Source organism: Lynx rufus, unplaced genomic scaffold (genome assembly GCF_022079265.1).
Source record: "Lynx rufus isolate CCGP_SWC_20201006 ecotype Redwood Valley unplaced genomic scaffold, mLynRuf1.p SCAF_3, whole genome shotgun sequence".
Classification (NCBI taxonomy): Eukaryota; Metazoa; Chordata; class Mammalia; order Carnivora; family Felidae; genus Lynx; species Lynx rufus.
Window position 1 is genome coordinate 101,705,554 of NW_025814845.1, and position 20,058 is coordinate 101,725,611.

A 20,058-nucleotide genomic window follows, 5' to 3' on the forward strand; every position below is an offset into this window, starting at 1 on the left:
TTTCAGTAACACTGAAAATACAATCCTTTCCTGGAACTTGTAGCAAACTCAATGTGTGCTCTTTGGAACATGCTGATCAGTAAAAAATAATAATCAACTGCCTCATTTTCTTAAATTTTGTTTTGCATATGTAATCTTGATGCTGAAGAAACTTCAGCAATGTGAACGGCCAACTTTATTTGGACTCCTTGGATAAAAGCTGTATTCTGATGGCCAATCAGAACATATAAAAAATGATTAGAAAAGTTATATGAACTTTATTTGACCTTTTGATGTAGTTCATTTAAATATAAACAATTTTTGCAGTAAGAGACCATGTCAGCAGTTTCTAGTTCTGATTCATTTTTTTTCCCTCAGTTGTTATATTTTTCTGTACCGAGGAGATTGGTGTGACAGCTGAGAGGTGGATATTGAGATTGGTTTACTGGTGAATCTATCTAAGTAGAATCTTTGTTGGACCACATTAGCTTTCCCCAGAAGTCAAGAGAACGTACTCTGGCTAACACCAAGAATGGTCAGCCAAGAGAAAAGGGTAATTTTTCAAAGAGAAGGATCTCAGGAATTTGCTTCATGCCAGTCCTGTGGAAAAGGGCTTATTACAGATTCTTGGTGAGAGACTGTAGGAGGTATCACCAGAATTTTAGGAAGCATTTAAAACATTTTTCAGAAAATTCTTCAGAACAAAGTGATGTGGATAAAGATTCTCAAAGAAAGAGTTTCAGAAAGACTTCTGTTGTCAGGGAGGATTCTCCCTGGAGCAAAGAGAGAAAACTGTCAATATACTATGGACATTATTAGCAAGTTGTAGCACAGGCATAGCAAAGTTGTTTCTTGGAAACTGTGTTGAGAAGGATTCTGGGAATGTTTGGCCTGCGGAAGAAAGAACGCCTTGAAGAATTAGTGATGTCTGCTATAGGTATATGAGGAGAAAGTAATTGTGCATGTAGTAAATTTGCTTAGTTCTGGTTGAGGTATAGTCTTATAGCAAGGTTTTTTGATCTTGCAGGGGAGGAAAACATTTTTTTCCTCTATCCTCTTAAGTTTAGTGAGTATGGCCTGTGCATTAAACTGACAGTTTAATAGTAGAAAAGACTTACTCTGCATGCTCATGAGAACTTCACAGAAAAGAAATGAAAACCCAAAGAAGTAGTTAGGTTTGAGAACTTATATGCCATTAAACAAAGGGCAGTAAAATCTGAAGAAGTGGTGAGACAAAAGAAGGGATTTGGGTTTCTAGAGGTCGTGAATTATGGGAAGGTAAATATATGGGAGAAACTAATACAAGATGAAGGTTATTTAGTAATATCGGTTATACAGACTCAAGGGTGCCATCTCTAGTGATAAAAGCCATCTCTGGTGATTCAGAGTCATTCTCTTCCTGGTATTGGAGAAAGGAAGGAGGACTGTGCTTCACAAGGGAAACTTATACCTTGCTTTTAGGAAGAAAGGAGGACAGTAGGGAGTATCTCCTGTGTTTGCTGTTTCCTAATTGTCTTCAGCTCAAAATAACCCTTTTGCTAAAGTGACATATTTTGGGGTGGCATATTCTGATCCCCTTCAATCTCTAATATTCCATTTCTCTATCTGTGATGAAGCTGATGTTACATTAAGAACGAGTATGAGAATGAAATCAGATGGTAAAGCATTTTGGGAACTATGAAGCATCCTACAAATGTAAGGATTCATTTTTATTTTTAGGTTGCATTTTCTTTCTTCAGATTGAAATGTCAGTTTCTTAGAAATTCACGATAAAATTGACCGAGTTGAAAAAATGGAATGGGGATGAGAAAAGCAAAAGCATCCTTCTGTATCTTTCAAAAAATGCGCCTATCTTTTTACTGTCAATAAACAGCCAAGAAAGATAGGAATGGAACTAATTATCTGCAAATATCCCCTGACTCCTTTACTTCCCATCTGAATTTAATTCTAAAAAAAGGGACCCTGATGGATTCCTGCCTTCAGGTATAATTACCTCAAAATTGACTGACATTTAAAGCACACACGACACTTTTTAGCTTTAATTAGAGTAAATTGGTAGAATTTATTTGACCGGTAGTTTTGGGGATGGTTAGAGGCATGAGAATATACTTAGCATGTCATTTCCTGCTGATGCTAAGATTTAGCTCCTATTAGAGAATTCTATATTTAGGATAAAATCACTTAAGAAATGTAGCCCAGTGATTGTTATGACCATGAAGTAATCAGTGCAGTCAGCAAGAGAAGCTCTGAGGGGGGAAAAAAAGTCACTGACAACAGCAGAAACCAAAAATCCACAGTTTTATTTAAACAATCTTGAAGGTTTTCTTTAAAAAAATTTTTTTTAAATGTTTATTTTTGAGACAGAGGCAGAGCACGAGCGGGGGAGGGGCAGAGAGAGAGGGAGACACAGAATCTGAAGCAGGCTCCAGGCTCTCAGCTGTCAGCCCGGAGCCCCACACGGGGCTCGAACTAGTCAACCATGAGATCATGACCCGAGCCGAAGTCGGACGCTCAACTGACTGAGCGACCCAGGTGCCCCTTGAAGGTTTTCTTGATTTAAGAATGTTAAATTCTTTTGCTTTGCTATAACATTTTTTTGACATTGATAATATGGACACTGTAAAGAAATGTTAAGGTAGCAGAGAAGTAGGGGGACCCTGGGCTTCCCTTGTCCCTCAAACGCAGGTGTATTGAGGTCAGATCTCTTGGAACACCCAGGAAATTGATCTGCAGAGTGGCAGAAGGATCTCCAGGTATGGAGGGAGACAGCTTGGCAGGTGCAAGGGGCATGGAGGTGAATTGGGGGAGAGACAAATGGTGGTGCTGCAGAAGGAAGGGAACCCTTTCTGCATTTGAGAAAGTGCGGCATCGAATTAGCACAAGAGGAGAACCTCTCTGGACCATGGACTGGGGAGCGAAAAGTACTGAATGTCCCAGTTCTTTTTTTTGCAAATGGCTTTGGAGCTCAAACTCTGAGGTTTTGGTAGTGCATGAATTTCTCTGGAGTAGAGCTGTGGTATGCACTCCTGGGAAGGGGGTCCTGGCTCCAGAGTGCATAGTATGGTGTAGCAATCTCTGGGCTGCACTGGGAGAAAAGAGTCCCCTTCCTAGAGTACTTTTGGAAGAAGGCTTATTGCCTCCCCAAGGACAAAAGACCTTGCAGTTTCCAGTCAAAGGCCTTTCATTGGCAGAGGACAGAGGTGCATCCAGAGGGAATATAAACTTTGCTGCTTTTAGTAGTGCTACACCATAGATTCTGTGCACTGTGCACGTGTGGGACTGTTTTTCAGGGACAGAGGACTTCACACATTGTGGAGATGCGTTGCTCAGGAGGAGGGGAGCAAATCTCTGCAGTGCAGGGTCCTTTAAGACTTTGGGTTTTGAGGGGCGCCTGGGTGGCGCAGTCGGTTAAGCGTCCGACTTCAGCCAGGTCACGATCTCGCGGTCTGGGAGTTCGAGCCCCGCATCAGGCTCTGGGCTGATGGCTCAGAGCCTGGAGCCTGTTTCCGATTCTGTGTCTGCCTCTCTCTCTGCCCCTCCCCCGTTCATGCTCTGTCTCTCTCTGTCCCAAAAATAAATAAAAAACGTTGAAAAAAAAATTAAAAAAAAAAAAAAGACTTTGGGTTTTGAATCATAACTGTGCCCCAAAGAGAAAATGCAGGAATTGTGGCACAGGGAGAGCTGACTAACCTTGCTATTCTGTGAGGGCTGCCTGAACACCTAGGAGTGCAAGATCCCTGGTCTGGGGATGAGAGATTGGGGTGGTGCCATTTCCTCTGCCCTCCCAACACCAACATGGGTGGAACTTCAGAGAGCAACACAGCTGCCCCCACTGGAGATGGGACTCACTTACAGCAAACCCTGACCCCCCCCCCCCGGCCCCCCCATGCCTGGCAATTGCTTATTTACTTTGAGCCAGAACAGTGGACCTCTCCTCCAGACTAGCATAGCCAACACCCCTCATGCACCAAGTGCACTGAAAGTCCAGGGCTTCAAATTGGCACCTACAGTTCTTTTTCCTTCCTTCCTTCCTTCCTTCCTTCCTTCCTTCCTTCCTTTCTTCCTTCCTTCCTCTCTTTCTCTTTCTCTTTCTCTCTCTTTCTTTTCTTTCTTCCTTCCTTTATCTCTTCCTTCCTTCCTTCCTTCCTCTCTCTTTCTCTCTCTCTCTTTCTTTCTTTCTTTCTTTCTTTCTTTTTCTTTTCTTTCTTCCTTCCTTTATCTCTCTCTCTTCCTTCCTTCCTTCCTCTCTTTCTCTTTCTTTCTTTCTTTCTTTCTCTTTCTTTTCTTTCTTCCTTCCTTTATCTCTCTCTCTGTCTCTCTCTCTCTTCCTTCCTTTCAGAATCAGGCTCATAGTTTCTTGTTCATTTTTTCATTTCCTTTTCTCCTTTTTTGGATCAGGCTTTTTATTCTTTTCTTTTTTCTTGTTTTTTCCTTTCTTCTTTTTCTTTTTTTCCCCTTTCTTTTTCCTTAGAATCAGCTTTATAGTTTTTGATTCTCTCTCTTTTTTTGTCCCTTTCCTTTTCTCTCTCTCTCTCTCTCTTTTTTTGGATCAGGCTTTTCCCCTTCCCCTTTTTTCCAGGTTACATCAACAAACAAATCAAAGCACACCTAGGTAAAGGTCCAAATACTCCACTACTCCAAGCAAAGAGGAGCGCTGCAGAGGACTGACCAGTGGGAAAGAACAGCAAAACACAACAGCAGAGTGCGCAGGGCATACACCAGAAAAACTTCCTGAAGTGCCAGGCCCTGGACAGTGTATGACCCCTTTTTAATATAGCAGTACTCTCAGGTGCAGGAAACATAACAAGCTTTTAACACACATAAAAGACAGAAATGTAGCCAAAATGACAAGACAGAGGAGTTCCCCTCAAAAGAAGGGTCAAGAAGAAATCACAGCTAGGGACTTGCTCTAAACAGATATAAGCAACATATCTGAACACGAATTTAGAACAACAGTCATAAGACTATTAGCTGGGCTTGAAAAAACATAGAAGACACCGGAGAAACCCTTAGTGCAGAGATCAAAGACCTAACAACTAGTCAAGATGAAATAAAAAAAATGCTATAACTGTGATGCAAAACAAACTGGACACAGTGACAATGAGGATTAGAGAAGCAGAGGAAAGAATAGGTAAGATAAAATTATGGAAAATAATGAATCTGGAAAAAAGAGGGAAAGAAAATTACTATATCACAAGGGGAGACTTAGAGAACTATGTGGTTCCATGAAATGACACAATATCTATATCATAGGAGTCCCAGAAGAAGTACAGGAAAAAGGAGCAGAAGGTTTATTTGAACAAATTAGAGAACTTCCCTAATCTGGGGAAGGAAACAGGCATTTAAGTCCAAGAGGCACAGAGAACTCCCCTCAAAATCAACAAAAACAGATCAACACCATGACGTATCATAGTGAAACTTTCAAAATACAAAGATAAAGAGAGAATTCTAAAAGCAGCTAGGGAGAGGTGCCTGTTTGGCTCAGTCAATTAAGTGTTTGATTTCAGCTCAGGTCATGATCTTACAGTTCATAGGTTTGAGCCCCACATCAGGCTTTGTGCTGACAGCTCAGAGCCTGGATTCTGCTTCAGATTCTGTCTCTGTCTCTGTCTCTCTCTCTCTCTCTCTCAAAAATAAATAAATATTAAAAAAAAATAAAAGCAGCTAGGGACAAAAGGTCCTTAATCTATAAGAGTAGACACATAAGGTTAGAAGCAGACCTATCCACTGAAACTTGGCTGCCAGAATAGAGTAGCAGGAAATATTCAATGTGCTAAATGAGAAAAATATGCAGCCAAGAATACTTTATCTAGCAAGGCTGCCATTCAGAATAGAAGGGTAGGTAAAGACTTTCCCAGACAAACAAACAGTAAAGGAGTTTGTGACCACTAAACCAGCCCTGCAAGAAATTTTAAGGGGGACTCTGAGGGGAGAAAAAAAAAAGACCAAAACAACAAAGACTATAAAATTCCAGAGAACATCACCAGAAACACCAACTCTACAGGTAACACAGTGGCAATAAATTTATATATTTCAATAATTACTCTGAATGTAAATGGACTAAATTCTCCAATAAAAAAAGACATAGGGGCATCAGAATGGTTAAAAAAACAAGACCCATTTATATGCTGCCTACAACAGACTCATTTTAGATCTAAAGACACCTGCAGATTGAAACTGAGGGGGTGGAACCATCTATCATAATGGAGGTCAAAAGAAAGCCAGAATAGCCATAGTGATATCAGACAAACTAGATTTTAAGACAAAGACTGTAACAAGAGATGAATAAGGGCATTATATCATAATTAAGGGTTCTACCCATTAAGAAGATCTAAGAATTAAAAATACTTATGCCCCCAATTTGGAAACACCCAAATATAGAAATCAACTAATCACAAACTCATTGATAATAGTAGGAGATTTTAATGCCCTACTTACAACAATGGACAGATCATCTAAGCAGAAAATCAACACGGAAACAATGGCTTTGAATGGCACCCTGGACGAGATGGACTTAACAGATATATTCAAAATTTTTCATCCTAAAGCAGTAGAATACACATTCTTCTCAAGTGCACATGGAACATTCTCCAGAATAGATCACATACTGGGTCAGAGATCAGCAAGACTGAGATCAAACCATGTGTATTTTCAGATCACAACACTATGAAACTTGAAATCAACCATAAGAAAAAATTTAGAAAGCCCTAAAATACATGGAGGTTAAAGAACATCCTACTAAAGAATGAACAGGTTAACCAGGAAATTAAAGAAGTAATAAAAATATACATGGAAGCAAATGAAAATGAACACATGATAGCCCAAACCCTTTGGGATGCAGCAAAGGCAGTCTTAAGAGGAATGTACATTGCAATTCAGGTCTATCTCAAGAAACAAGAAAGTTCCCAAATACACAACCTAATCTTACACCTAAAGGAGCAAGAAAAGGAGCAGCAAATAAAAGCAAAAGCCAGCAGAAGAAGGGAAATAATAAAGGTTAGAGGAGAAATAAATGATACAGAAACAAAAAAAGCTAGTAGAACAGATCAATGAAACTAAAAGGTGGTTATTTGAAAGAATAAACAAAATTGATTAATCTCTAGCTAGACTTATCAAAAAGAAAAGAGAGAGGTCCCAAATAGATAAAATCACAGATGAAAGAGGAGAGATCACAAGCAACACCACAGAAATACAAATAATTGTAAGAGAATACTATGAAAAATTATATGCCAAAAAACTGAGCAATCTGGAAAAATGGACAAATTCTGAGAAACTCACACAGTACCAAAACTCAAACAGGAAGAAATAGAAAATTTGAGCAGGCCTATAACCAGGAAATAAATTGAATCAGTTATCAACAATCTCCCAACAAACAAAAATCCTAGGCTGGATGGCTTCCCAGAGGAATTCTACTAGACATTTAAAGAAGAGTTAATACCTATTCTTCTCAAACTGTTCCAAAAATAGAAATGGAAGGAAAGCTTCCAAACTCATTGTATGAAGCCAGCTTTACCTTGATTCCCAAACCAAGCACAGACCCCACTAAAAAGGAGAATTACAGGCCAATATCCCTGATGAACGTGGCTGGAAAAATTCTCAACAAGATACTAGTAAATCGATTCAATAGTACATTAAAAAAATTATTCACCATGATCAAATGGGATTTATTCCTGGGCTGCAGGGCTGGTTCAATATTTTCAAATCAAACAACATGATATACTACATTAATAAAAGGATGGATAAGAACCAAATGACCCTTTCAATAGATGCAGAAAACACATTTGCAAAATATAGCATCCTTTCTTGATAAAAACCCTCAAGAAAGTAGGAATAGAAGGAACATATCTCAACATCATAAAGGCCATATATGAAAGGCCCACAGCTAATATCATCCTCAATGGGGAAAACCTGACAGCTTTTCCCCTGAGGTCAGGAATAAGACAGGGATGTCCACTCTCACTACTGTTGCTCAACATAGTACTGGAAGTCCTATCCTCAACAATAAGACAACAAAAAGAAATAAAGGTCATACAAATTGGCAAAGAAGAAGTCAAACTTTTACTCTTTGCAGATGACATGATATTCTACATGGCAAACCCTAAACACTCCACCAAAACTACTAGAGCTGATATGTGAATTCAGCAAAGTTGTAGGATAGAAAATCAATGTACAGAAATTGGTTGCATTTCTATACACCAAGACTGAAGCAGCAGAGAGAGAAATCAAGGAATTGATCCCATTTATAATTGTGCCAAACCCATAAGATACCTAGGAATAAACCTTACCAAAGAGGTAAACGATCTGTACATTGAAAACTATAGAAAGTTTGTGAAAGAAATTGAAGAAGACACAAAGAAATGGAAAACCATTTCATGCTCATGGATTAGAAGAGTAAATATTATTAAAATGTCTATACTACCCAAAGCAATCTACACATGCAATGCAAACCTTATCAAAATAACACCAGCATTCTTCACAGAGCTAGAAAAAACAATCCTAAAATTTGTATGGGACCAGAAAAGACCCCAAATAGGCAAACTAATGTTGAAAAAGAAAACCAAAGCCAAGGCATCACAATTCCAGACTTCAAGCTGTATTACAAAACTGTAATCATCAGGACAGTATGGTACTGGTACAAAAATAGACATATAGATCAATGGAATAGAAAAGAGAACCCAGAAATTGACTCAAATGTATGGCCAACTAATCTTTCACAAAGCAGGAAGAGTATCCAATGGAAAAAAAGACAGTCTCTTTAACAAATGGTGCTGGGAAAACTGGACAGCAACATGCAGAAGAATAAAACTGGACCACTTTCTTATGCCATATACAAAAATAAATTCAAAATGGATGAAAGACCTAAATGTGAGACAGGAAACCATCCAAATCCTAGGGGAGAAAACAGGCAGCAACCTCTTTGACCTTGGCTGTAGCAACTTCATGTCTCCAGAGGCAAGTTGGATATAAAAACAAAAATGCTGGGACCTTATCAAGATAAAAGGTTTCTGCACAGTGAAGGAAACAGTCAACAAAACTAAAAGGCAACCAATGGGATGGGAGAAGGTAGTTTCAAATGACATATTGGATAAAAGGTTAGTATCCAAAACCTATAAATAACTTATCAAACTCAACATCCAAAAAACAAATAATCCAATGAAGAAATGGGCAGAAGACATGAATGGACACTTTTCCAAAGAAGACATCCAGATAGCTAACATGAAAAGATGTTCAACATCACTCATCATCAGGGAAATAGAAATAAAAAACTACCCCACACCTGTCAGAATGTGTAAAATTAACAACACAGGAAACAATAGATGTTGGCAGGGATGTGGAGAACGGGGAACCCTCTTGCACTGTTGGTGGGAATGCAAATTGGTGCAGCCACTGTAGAGAACAGTATGGAGGTTCCTCAAAAAAAAAAAAAAAGGAATTACTCTATGACCCAGCAATTCCACTACTAGGTATTTACCCAAAGGATACAAAAACGCTGATTCAAAGGGGCACATACACCCCAAAGTTTATAGCAGCACTATCAACAATAAAATTATGGAAAGAGCCCAAGTTTACATGTATACATATGTGGTATATATGTACAATGGAATACTACTTGGCGATCAAAAAGAATGAAATCTTGCCATTTGCAACAACATGGATGGAACTAGAATGTAAGTGAAATAAGTCAGTCAGAGAAAGATAAATATCATATGATTTCATTCATATATGGAATTTAAGAAACACAACAGATAAACATAGGGGAAGAGAAGGAAAAATAAGTTAAAAACAGAGAGGGAGACAAATTGTAAGAGATTCTTAATTCAGAGAACAAACTCAGGGTTGCTGAAGGGGTGTTGGGTGGGGGATGGGTTAGATTGGTGATGGGCATTAAGGAGGGCACCTTCTGGGATGAGCACTGGGTGTTATATGTAAGTGATGAATCACTGGGTTCTACTCCTGAAATCAATATTATACTGTATGTTAACTAACTTGAATTAAAAAAAAATGCAATATGTATGAAGTGTTTCAGACCAACTCCAAAAAGTGTCGTTAAAATATAGTCATCTCAATTGTCTCTTATAATTGCTTTGAATTCCTCTGTATTTGTGGCTATTTCTACTTGTTTGTAAATTTGTTAACTCTTTTTTCTAGGTTAAGGCAGCTAATGCTTTATTTCATTATTATTTCAAAGAATCATTTTTTGAATTTTTTTATCACTAATAATCTTATTTACTTCATTTTGGTATTCTAATATCATTAACTAATTTTATTTTTCTAATGTGTAATATTTTTCTTTCTTTTTATGCTCCCTTAATTTTATTTTGTTGTTCTTTTTCTAAGTATTGACTTGAATGCTCAATTTATTCTCATTCTTTCTTATTTAATAATGTGTTTATGATTTTGCATTTAACTCTAAGAATTTAGCTTGCCACATATTTTTAAAATATATATGTATTTCATTATTATTTTGCAGATATTTTGAAATTTTAGTTTTGATTTTCTCTTTGGTGCAAGTGTTGATTACAAGTAAATTTCTTAATTTTCATGAGATTGATTTTCTTCCTTCTCTCCTCTTCTTTCTCTTTATTTATAGTTTAATATCACTGGAGGTCACAGTCAGATAATATGTTCTGTGTGATATCTAGTTTCTTTTTGTTTGATTAATGTTCAGAATTTTATAAATATTCCATGAATTCTTATAAAGCATGTGCATTATTTTTATTAGGAGAGCAAGCTCTACATATCTATCATGTTCATGTTTACCAATTGTGTAATTGAATGCAACATTCTGAATTATTTTTTGTTCAATTGATTTATTGTGGACTAATATTGTGATGATATTAAGTCTTATGTTTTAGTCTACTTTTCTTTGCATTTCTTATAGTATATGTGTTATGAATTTTAATATAACTATTTTGCACATCAAGACTATTATAATCATATTGTGGAATGTACTGTTTGTCACAAAGTTTCCTTTGTTTAACGCTTTTTCTTGAATTTAATTTTGCAAATTAATTTAATTTAATTTAATTTAATTTAATTTAATTTATTTATTTTTTCAACGTTTATTTATTTTTTGGGGGACAGAGAGAGACAGAGCATGAACGGGGGAGGGGCAGAGAGAGAGGGAGACACAGAATCGGAAACAGGCTCCAGGCTCTGAGCCATCAGCCCAGAGCCTGACGCGGGGCTGGAACTCACGGACCGCGAGATTGTGACCTGGCTGAAGTCGGACGCTCAACCGACTGCGCCACCCAGGCGCCCCAAATTAATTTTAATGTTAATACTGTGATCAACATTTTATGATAGTTTTACAAATGTAATAATTGTAAATTAGATGAACACAGAAAATTGTAGCTTTTTTTTTTTTTTTTTTTTTTGGATTTGAAGAACTTTATTATCTTTCAACTGTCATGGGAAAAAAATGTAAAGAAGCTACCTTCCCATGCTCACTCCAATGGGATATAAGGCTTCTGTAACCCCAACATGTTCCTAGCCAAACTTCACACAGTGTGGGAATGTGGACAGTACAAGCAACAGAGAACAGGAATGATTCTCTCTTTCCTTACTACTGAGAGAAATTTTCAGTGCATTTTTTGATATTGATTTATAGGAGGTTTTGAAAGTGTATATATACATATATGTGTATATATATTTGATATTACTCTTTTAATTTATATGCTGAAAATGTAGCTTACAGGATTTCTATCTTGTTTGTGGGTATATAGATATTATGTGTATCCTTATTTTAATTTATTTTTAATCTGTGATTAAAAAGGCCTTCTCTACCCTGAGATTACAGATTATTTACCCAAGATATTTGCACATACTTACATGCTTTCTTATTTTACATATAAGTCTATTACTTATTGTACTAATAGGAAATAAATGTCCATATTTATTTCTAACACCATTTATTGAATGATCCAACTTTAAATATGACATTTATTTATATGGCATGAAATTTCCATTATACATGAATATAATCTAGCCCATTGATCTATCTCTATGTTCACACTGCTTTTTTTTTTTTTTTTTTTTTAGAAAATTGTAGCTTTTTAATTTTATTAGTTTTTATTTTTTTATTGTTGAAGTATAACTGACATACAATGTTATATTAGCTTCAGTTGTACAACATATTCATTCAACAATTCTATAGATTACTCAATGCTCACCATGATAAATGTAGTCACCATGTGTCACCATACCACATTACTATAATATTATTGACTATATTTCCTGTTGTATTTATCATCTCTGTGAGTTAATTGTTATCTAACTGGAAGTTTGTACTTCTTAATCCCCTTTACTTGCCCATTCCCCCACCCACTTCCCCTCTGGGAACCATTAGTTCTCTGTATTTATGAATCTGTTTGTCTATTTGTTTTGTTTTTCAGTTTCCACATGTAAGTGAAATCATATGGTATTTGTCTTTCTCTGTCTGACTTATTTCACCTAGCATAATACCCTCTAGGTCCATCCATGTTATCACAAATGGCAAACTCTCATTCTTTTTTATGGCTAAATAATATTCCGGTGCGCACGTGCGTGCACACACACACATACACATATATAATGACTCATCTTCTTTATCTTCTTATCTATCACTGGACACTTGTATTGCTTCCATATCTTGGCTATTGTAAATAATGCTGCCACAAACATAGGGCTGACAATATCCTTTTGAATTAGTGTTTTCATTTTCTTTGAGTAAATGTGCCATAGTGGAACCACTGGATCATATAGTGTTCTATTTTTAATTTTTTGAGGAACCTCCATAGTGTTTTCCAAAGTGGGTGTATCAGTTTGCATTCCTACCAACAGTGCATGGTTTCCCATTTCTCAACATCCTCACCAACACCTGTTATTTCTTGTCTTTGTGATACTAGCCATTCTGAGTGGTGTGTGGTGATATCTCCTGGTGGTTTTGATTTTCATTTCCCTGATGATAAGTGATGTTGAGTATCTTTTTGTGTATTTGTTGACCATCTGTATGTCTTCTTTGGGAAGATGTCTATTCAGGTTATGGCTTTTTTATTTTTCATATCTGAGCTAATTTTCTTCATAAGCCTTTACCCTTCTAGAAAGGAATAAAACTGGAACTTCCCAAATAATGGTATTCCAGTTTCCTTAGGATTACTTATGCTCTTTTGGGTAAATGCTCACAGTTTTTCTATGCCCCTTTCCTCTTTTTTCATCTTGAGATGGCATCTTGGAATATGAGGTATTTTACATAACATAACATGACAGGATTTGTTGCCATTCTGTGTCTTTGTTAGTCTCTGTTGCAAGGGTCTGTTGAGGCAGGAATGATCCTATCTGAGCTCTTGGGTGAGTGGGCATTGGGTTGAGTGATATTCATATTCTGTGGCCTCTGCTTTTTCTGGCACTGGGTCTTTGTTGCTGCCACAGCCTGTCTAGCTTTTCTGGGCCCTAAGGCACATGAGATGTTCTGGGTTCCTATTTTCTATACATAGACTTTGAGGAGCCCACCACCGCTACCCCAGGTTCAGGGACCCAGCCCTCTTCCTCTGTTAATCCATATTGCTATTTTTTCCACATGACGTTGGTAAGGCACTAAGCAGTAAGAAGGATTTTCCCTATAAGGTCTTTCAGCTTCCGCAGGTCATGCTGGGGGAGGAGGGCCACTAGCCCTGATATTTTCAGCTTTCCTCAATACTTAGTAGAATGTTTTTATAGCTTTATCCTTTTTTATGCCCATTTTTAGAACTTTTGACTTATCTGAGTTGCTTTGTGCTTTATTTTTTTTAATTAAAAATTTTTTTAAAAAAAATGTTTGTTTTTGAGAGAGAGAGAGTGCAAGCAAGGAAGAGGCAGAGAGAGAGGGAGACAGAGGATTTGAAGCAGGCCCTGTGCTCTCAGCACAGAGCCTGACATGGGGCTTGAACTCACTTGGGGCTTGAACTGTGAAATCATGACCTGAGCCAAAGTCGGATGCTCAACCTACCGAGCCACCCAAGTGCCCCCCACCCTTCTTTAAATGTGTGTGCTTTAAGTTATAGATAAACCTAAAGCACAGTTTTAGAAAAGTATGATGTAATCCGAACATCTTGTTCCTTTAATAAGTATATTTACCTCCGTGACTTATGTTGTTGATCCATCAGCACATCCTGTTAATTTTATCTTCAACTCCATCTACTCTTTGTCTCCACCACTACCATCCTAATATAAGCTCCCTTATTTTTGTTGTTCTGTTTTGGTCTGCATTAATGCAAGAGCCTCCAAACTGATCTCCCCGATTCCAATCCGCACAGCAGCCACAGTGATTATTTAAAAATATGAATGAGATCTTAAGTTTGCAAGACTGGACGAAGGCATCGTGCCACACTTGAAATAGAATTCAAAATCTTTCCTCAATTCCACATGGGCTATATTCTCTAGTTAACCTCTATAACATCATCTACTCCTTTCTTCCTTGCTGACTACGCTCTGGCCAAACCACACTGACATTCTTTCTGCTCTGGAACTAGACAAGCTCCTTCCTGCTTATGGCTTTGGGGCTAGTCTCCTCTGTGGAATGCTCATTCTCCATGGCTCCTTAAATCTGGCTTCTTCCTGTTGTTACTTTCAATTGTCACATCTTTATAGAGGCCTTTCCTGACCGTCCAATGTAAGTAGTTTTCCAATGGCATTTTATCACATTCCCCTTTTTTGTATTCAACACAGCACACATTACTACCTGATTACTCTCGCTGATATATTTGTTTATCTGTCTTGAGCGGTAATATGTGAGCTGTACACGAGTAAGAGCATGTCTGTCAGTTATTGCTAATAATGATAATAGTAATAGTGAAAGAATATAGCATCTACTGTGATTCTTCAGTCTGGTCCTGTTCTAAGCCCTTTCCACGTATCAGTAAATCTTTAATCTTCATTACAATCTCCAGAGGTTGATACTATTATTACCTTCATTTATAGTTGTAAGGACTGAGACATAGAGAATTTCCATGACTTGTTCAGGGTCACGTGGCTATTAAACGGTAAAGCCGGGATTTGAACCCAGGCAAGGTGGCTTCTGGCATTACACTGCTATGTGCTAGTCACAGGAAGTACAGATTCAAATACGGCAGGGACATTCCTCTCAAATTCTCAATAGTCAGGAACTTCAGAGAATAAAAGAAATCACAACAAACCATGTGAAGTTTTATATTACAGAAATAGGGGGCAGCTAGGAAAGCATATAGATGAGACATCTTATTTATATTGTAAAAATGTTTTTGTATTAAAATATATCAGGAAAACCTGAAATGTCTTAATTAGTGTATATACTATATATATATATATATACTAATATTCATAGTACATTCATTAACAAAACCTTATCCGGGGTTTTCTTTCTGTGGTTTCAGTTACCCACAGTCAACCAGGTCAGAAGCAGATGATCCTTTTTCTGACCTATTATCAGAAATTCAGGGGGCGTCTGGCTGGCTCAGTTGATGGAGTGTGCAACTCTTGATCCCTTGGTTGTGAGTCCAAGCCCCATGTTGGGTACAGAGATTACTTAAAAATAAAATCTGAAAACAAAAAAAAGGTCAGTGGTAACCTCACACTGCATCACAACACCTCCATTCTTCACCTCACTTCATCTCATCACGTAGGCATTTCGTCATCTCACATCATCATAAGAAGGGTGAGTACAGTACAATAAGATATTTTGAGAGAGATGGAGACCACATTCATATACTTTTATTACAGTATAGTGTTATAGTTGTCCTATTTTGTCATGAGTTATTATTACTATCTTGCTATGCCTAATTTACAAATTAAACTTTGTCATAGGTATGTATGTATAGGAAAAAACATAGTACATCTAGGATTTGGTATTACATGTAGTTGCAGGCATCCACTGGGAGTTTTGGAACGTATCCCTCTGCACGTAAGTGGAATGACTGTGTTTGGTGGGGCATCCACCTTTGCTTATGTAGGTTATCTGGAGTCGTTCTTGTAGAAATGTGGAGGTAGCCAGATGAGATATTGTCGATATGAAACATACTGAGAAACTGAAATCTGTAAGGCTGGATTCTTTTTCTGAAATGATTCTGGTATTGGTTTTCTATGCCTTTATCCTGGCTAAGAAAGAGATTGTTTCACAGATGAAAGGTGATGTGAGGGGACTAGAAGGAGGTGAACCCAACCATCAAGAGAAAACCATTATTTTCCTGCTTTGATGAAATCATTTTGAAATAATGAGGCATAATTAATGTCAGTGCTTATGATTATATGAAAGTTTGCCAAGATACCCAGTGGAATCCTAATGGCCAGAAATGGCAGTTTGGTCACGGGTGTGCCAAGTAGCCATCCCATGCCTCGCTGAATTCAGCAGTAAAATGAGATTAACTGCACCCATCAAGTAATAAATTAGACTACGATTACCACCAGTAATGGCTAGTTTACTTTTAGTGCCAGGAGCTAATCTAAGGGTGTTGCAGTTTATTTAATCTTCACAGCAAACCTGGTGAGGAAGGTATTATCTCTGGTTTACTGATAAGAAAATTGAGGCCCAGAAAAGTTAAGCAGTTTGCTTAATATCCCACAGCTACAAAGTGTGAATTTGAACCCAGCTATAGGGTTGTGTAAATAAAACAAGTAAATAATTGCCACTATTGAGTGGCTTCTATTTGCCTGGCACTGTGCTAGGCACTTTAATGTGTGGTCTCATTTACTTCTCATAACCCTGTGAAGTAAATGTACTCATTGAACAGGTAAATAACTGAGACTTGGGATGATGGAATTTTCCCAAGGTTACATAGGGTCAGGACTGCCTGACTCCAAAGTCTATACAAACTAGTAATTCATTAAACTCTTTAAACTAGCAAGTGGTGTACGTTCTTCCTTCTCCATAATTGCCTTTACCACACTTACTTTTCTCCTTAGGTGCTTTTCTCTCTCTCTCTCTTTTTCTTTTTTTTTGTGCTTTTATGATACACCACTCAATAATGTGCATAATGTAAAACCTGCTAGCATTTTCTAAGCCTAGACTATGTGCTGGGCATTGTGCTAAATTACTTTCTATTCATTACTTCGTTTAATCCTCCCAGTGATCAAATATTGCAGGTACTAGTATAAGCACCATTTTTTATATGAGGCAACTGAAGTTGATAGAGATGCTCTTGGCCGCATTTTGCTGAAGAGTCTGATAATGCAATATTCTTTTGACAAAATGAAGCATTTTAAAGCCTCATTGCATTTGCTTGTACTGTGAATAAATGAGCCAGATTAAAAATTCTTTTAGTTCTTGAACATTAAGAAACATGCTATCCTATTTTAAAATGTGTGTTTTTGTTTTTTTCCTCTTGAAACAGTGTGGTTTGGAGTTGTCTTCTTTGCGGTGTGTTCCTTGAAGAGTTCTGTTGCGCTAATCTGGTTAATTCTGGATGCTTCCTTTTGCCCTTGTCTTTCTGCAGATCTCTGCTCTGTTCTCAGGACAGCCACCATTAGCTTGTGTCTACTGAAGGAACCAGTGGAGCGGGGGCAGGGTGTTGGGTCTCTGGGAAACTCATTTGCATACTTCTTGTTACAAAGGCCGACCACATCCTGGTTAAGACAATGTGCTGTCTGATAAACAGACTGCATCCCCCAGTGTCTGCCTGGAGCTCGGCCAGCCTGTGGTCCGCCTTTGTCACAAGGTGCTGTTTATTCTGCCTGGAAGTCCAAGGACAGGACAAACCAGCTAAATGAACCTTTTATTTCTCCCATTCTCTGGCAGAAATTCCGTGGGTCAAAAACATTTATTAATATTAGATTAAAGGGGAGGCATCAGAATTCTCCAAAGAAGCTTCCCTAACTCTGTGGAAAACCTATTAAAGGTTTTTATCTTCTTTTCTAGTTATTAATTCTTTGGGGATCGGGGAAACTAGGAAACATGGAAAATACAGTGGGAGGGCAATATAAAGATCAAGATTTGCCAAGATTCTGTGTTGATAAATATTTATTTCCACATCTGTTTTCTATGTGTTCCCTTTCTCTTTTCCTTCTCCCTTCTAACCCAACACACAGACAAAAGGAAGTGGAAGCTTAAACAATTAACTGGTGACTGCAGGACTGGTTGTTTAAGAATCTGGATAATTGAGTTCTAATTTCTCCATTCCTTCTACAATTTGGTAAATTAAAAAACATTTTTGTGATGCAGTCTCATTTATAGCAGTTCAGGTAAGAAATCTCTCTGTGCTATTTTTTTTATTTTTATTTAGTTTTTTTTTTTACTGCCATTTCTAAAAACTCCTCTCGAAACAATTCAACATTTCCTGCTCTGCTGAAAGTGTTTTCAAATGTCAATGTATAAGATATATTTTAACCACAACTTTTACTGGTGACTGTAATCATTGAAAGGAAGGTACTCAGTGATACAGGAGTTGTTTTAATGGTTTTAATCAATAATTCCTGTAAACAGGCTCTGTGTTGAGGGAATAGAGTATGTGGCTATTTCCTTTCTGCATTTACAGTGAGGTCTTGCATCTATTACAGCCACTCATCTGTAGCTAATCTCACATGAGGAGCGAAGACTTTCAGTCAAGTATTGACTGGAATCCTCCTGGAGGTATTCGTGGAAGACAGGGCTAGAGATGATGTTACAGAACAGTTTGAGAACTATGCTAGTCGGCATTTTGAAGGATTACTAACAATTCTAAGAAGGCCTCTGAAGAGATTTCTGGCAACCGAAGGACAATAATATGATAGAGATTGATTATTTTGAGGTTTTGAAGCTAAATACTAGCACATGGTGAATATTGAGGTTTGTTGTGAAAATAAAAATTAGACCTATGCAGAAAACCCTGTGAAGAATATCCTAAGGGGGCATTTTGAGCAATATCAGCTTTCCTACATTAGGAAAGATCGCTAACCTTTTAGTGAATGTGTTTTCCTTTACACATCATACCAGTCCTCAAGACTCAAAGTCAGCAGCAATTAAGAGCTTACCGAGGACAGTGAGCCAACTTCTATTCCAGAGAGGCAGTTGGTTGTAAAAAGAGCAGCCTCAGTAAAGGGGCCTGTGATAGCACTGTGAGGCATTGAATAAACACGCTTTCCTCTTTATTGGCCATGTGGCTTTGGGCAAGTCACTTAACCTATATAAGCCTCAATTTCCTCATCTGTAAAATAGAGATAATAATACCTACCTTGCTGTATTTTGTTGTAAACATTAGATGTCTAGAGACTAACAATGTCTGGCAAAATAGCCCTCAGCAAGAAATATTTATTTCCCTTCCTGTCTCCCTCTCTGTCATTCTCCTTACTTTGCACTTGATGTATTAATAGGCATTTGAGATTGGCTGTGCCACTTACCTTCTCTGGGCCTCATTTTTAAAATGAGGAGTTAATGTTTCTAGGTACCCTCTGGTTCTGAAGTAGTATAGTATCATGACAAGGAAATATTTATAGTCAACCATCGGGTGTGTTAATCAACAAAAACATGGTTTTTGGAGGCACCTGGGTGGCTCACTCGGTCAAATGGCTGACTCTTGATTTTGGCTCAAGTCATGATCCCATGGTCGTGAGGTGGAGCTTGCTTGGAATTCTCTGTCTTCCTCTCTCTCTCTTTCTGCCCCTTCCCCTGATTGTTCTCTCTCTCTCTCTCTCTCTCTCTCTCTCTCAAAATAAATAAATAAATAAATAAATAAACATTAAAAAAACATGACTTGTGTATGCTAAGATGTGCAAATGTAAGATGGTGTTATGATGGTGCCTCCTTTGTCCTGTTCAGAAGCATTTCCGTATTGAATTTCACACAATCTTGGAGTTTGGCCATTTTCATACTCATAGTATGTTTCTGGTATGATTTTGCTATGGAATATCTTTATCATCATGGGGCTAAAGAGATCCTTGAAGGCAAGAAATAGTTTTTTTAGTCTCTTTGATCCCTGTATCCAATTGATTGCCTGGTAGATAGTAGGTTCTCAGTCAGAGTTGTGGATGAATAAATCCAGTTGATATCATTTATTGACCATCTAACTAAGCTCGGGGCTCTGTTAGAGCTTTATTTACATTATTGCTTTTATTATGATAGAAATCAAGAACAAATCAAGTGGCCATTTTCTTCACATACTTTGGAAGAGTAGATAT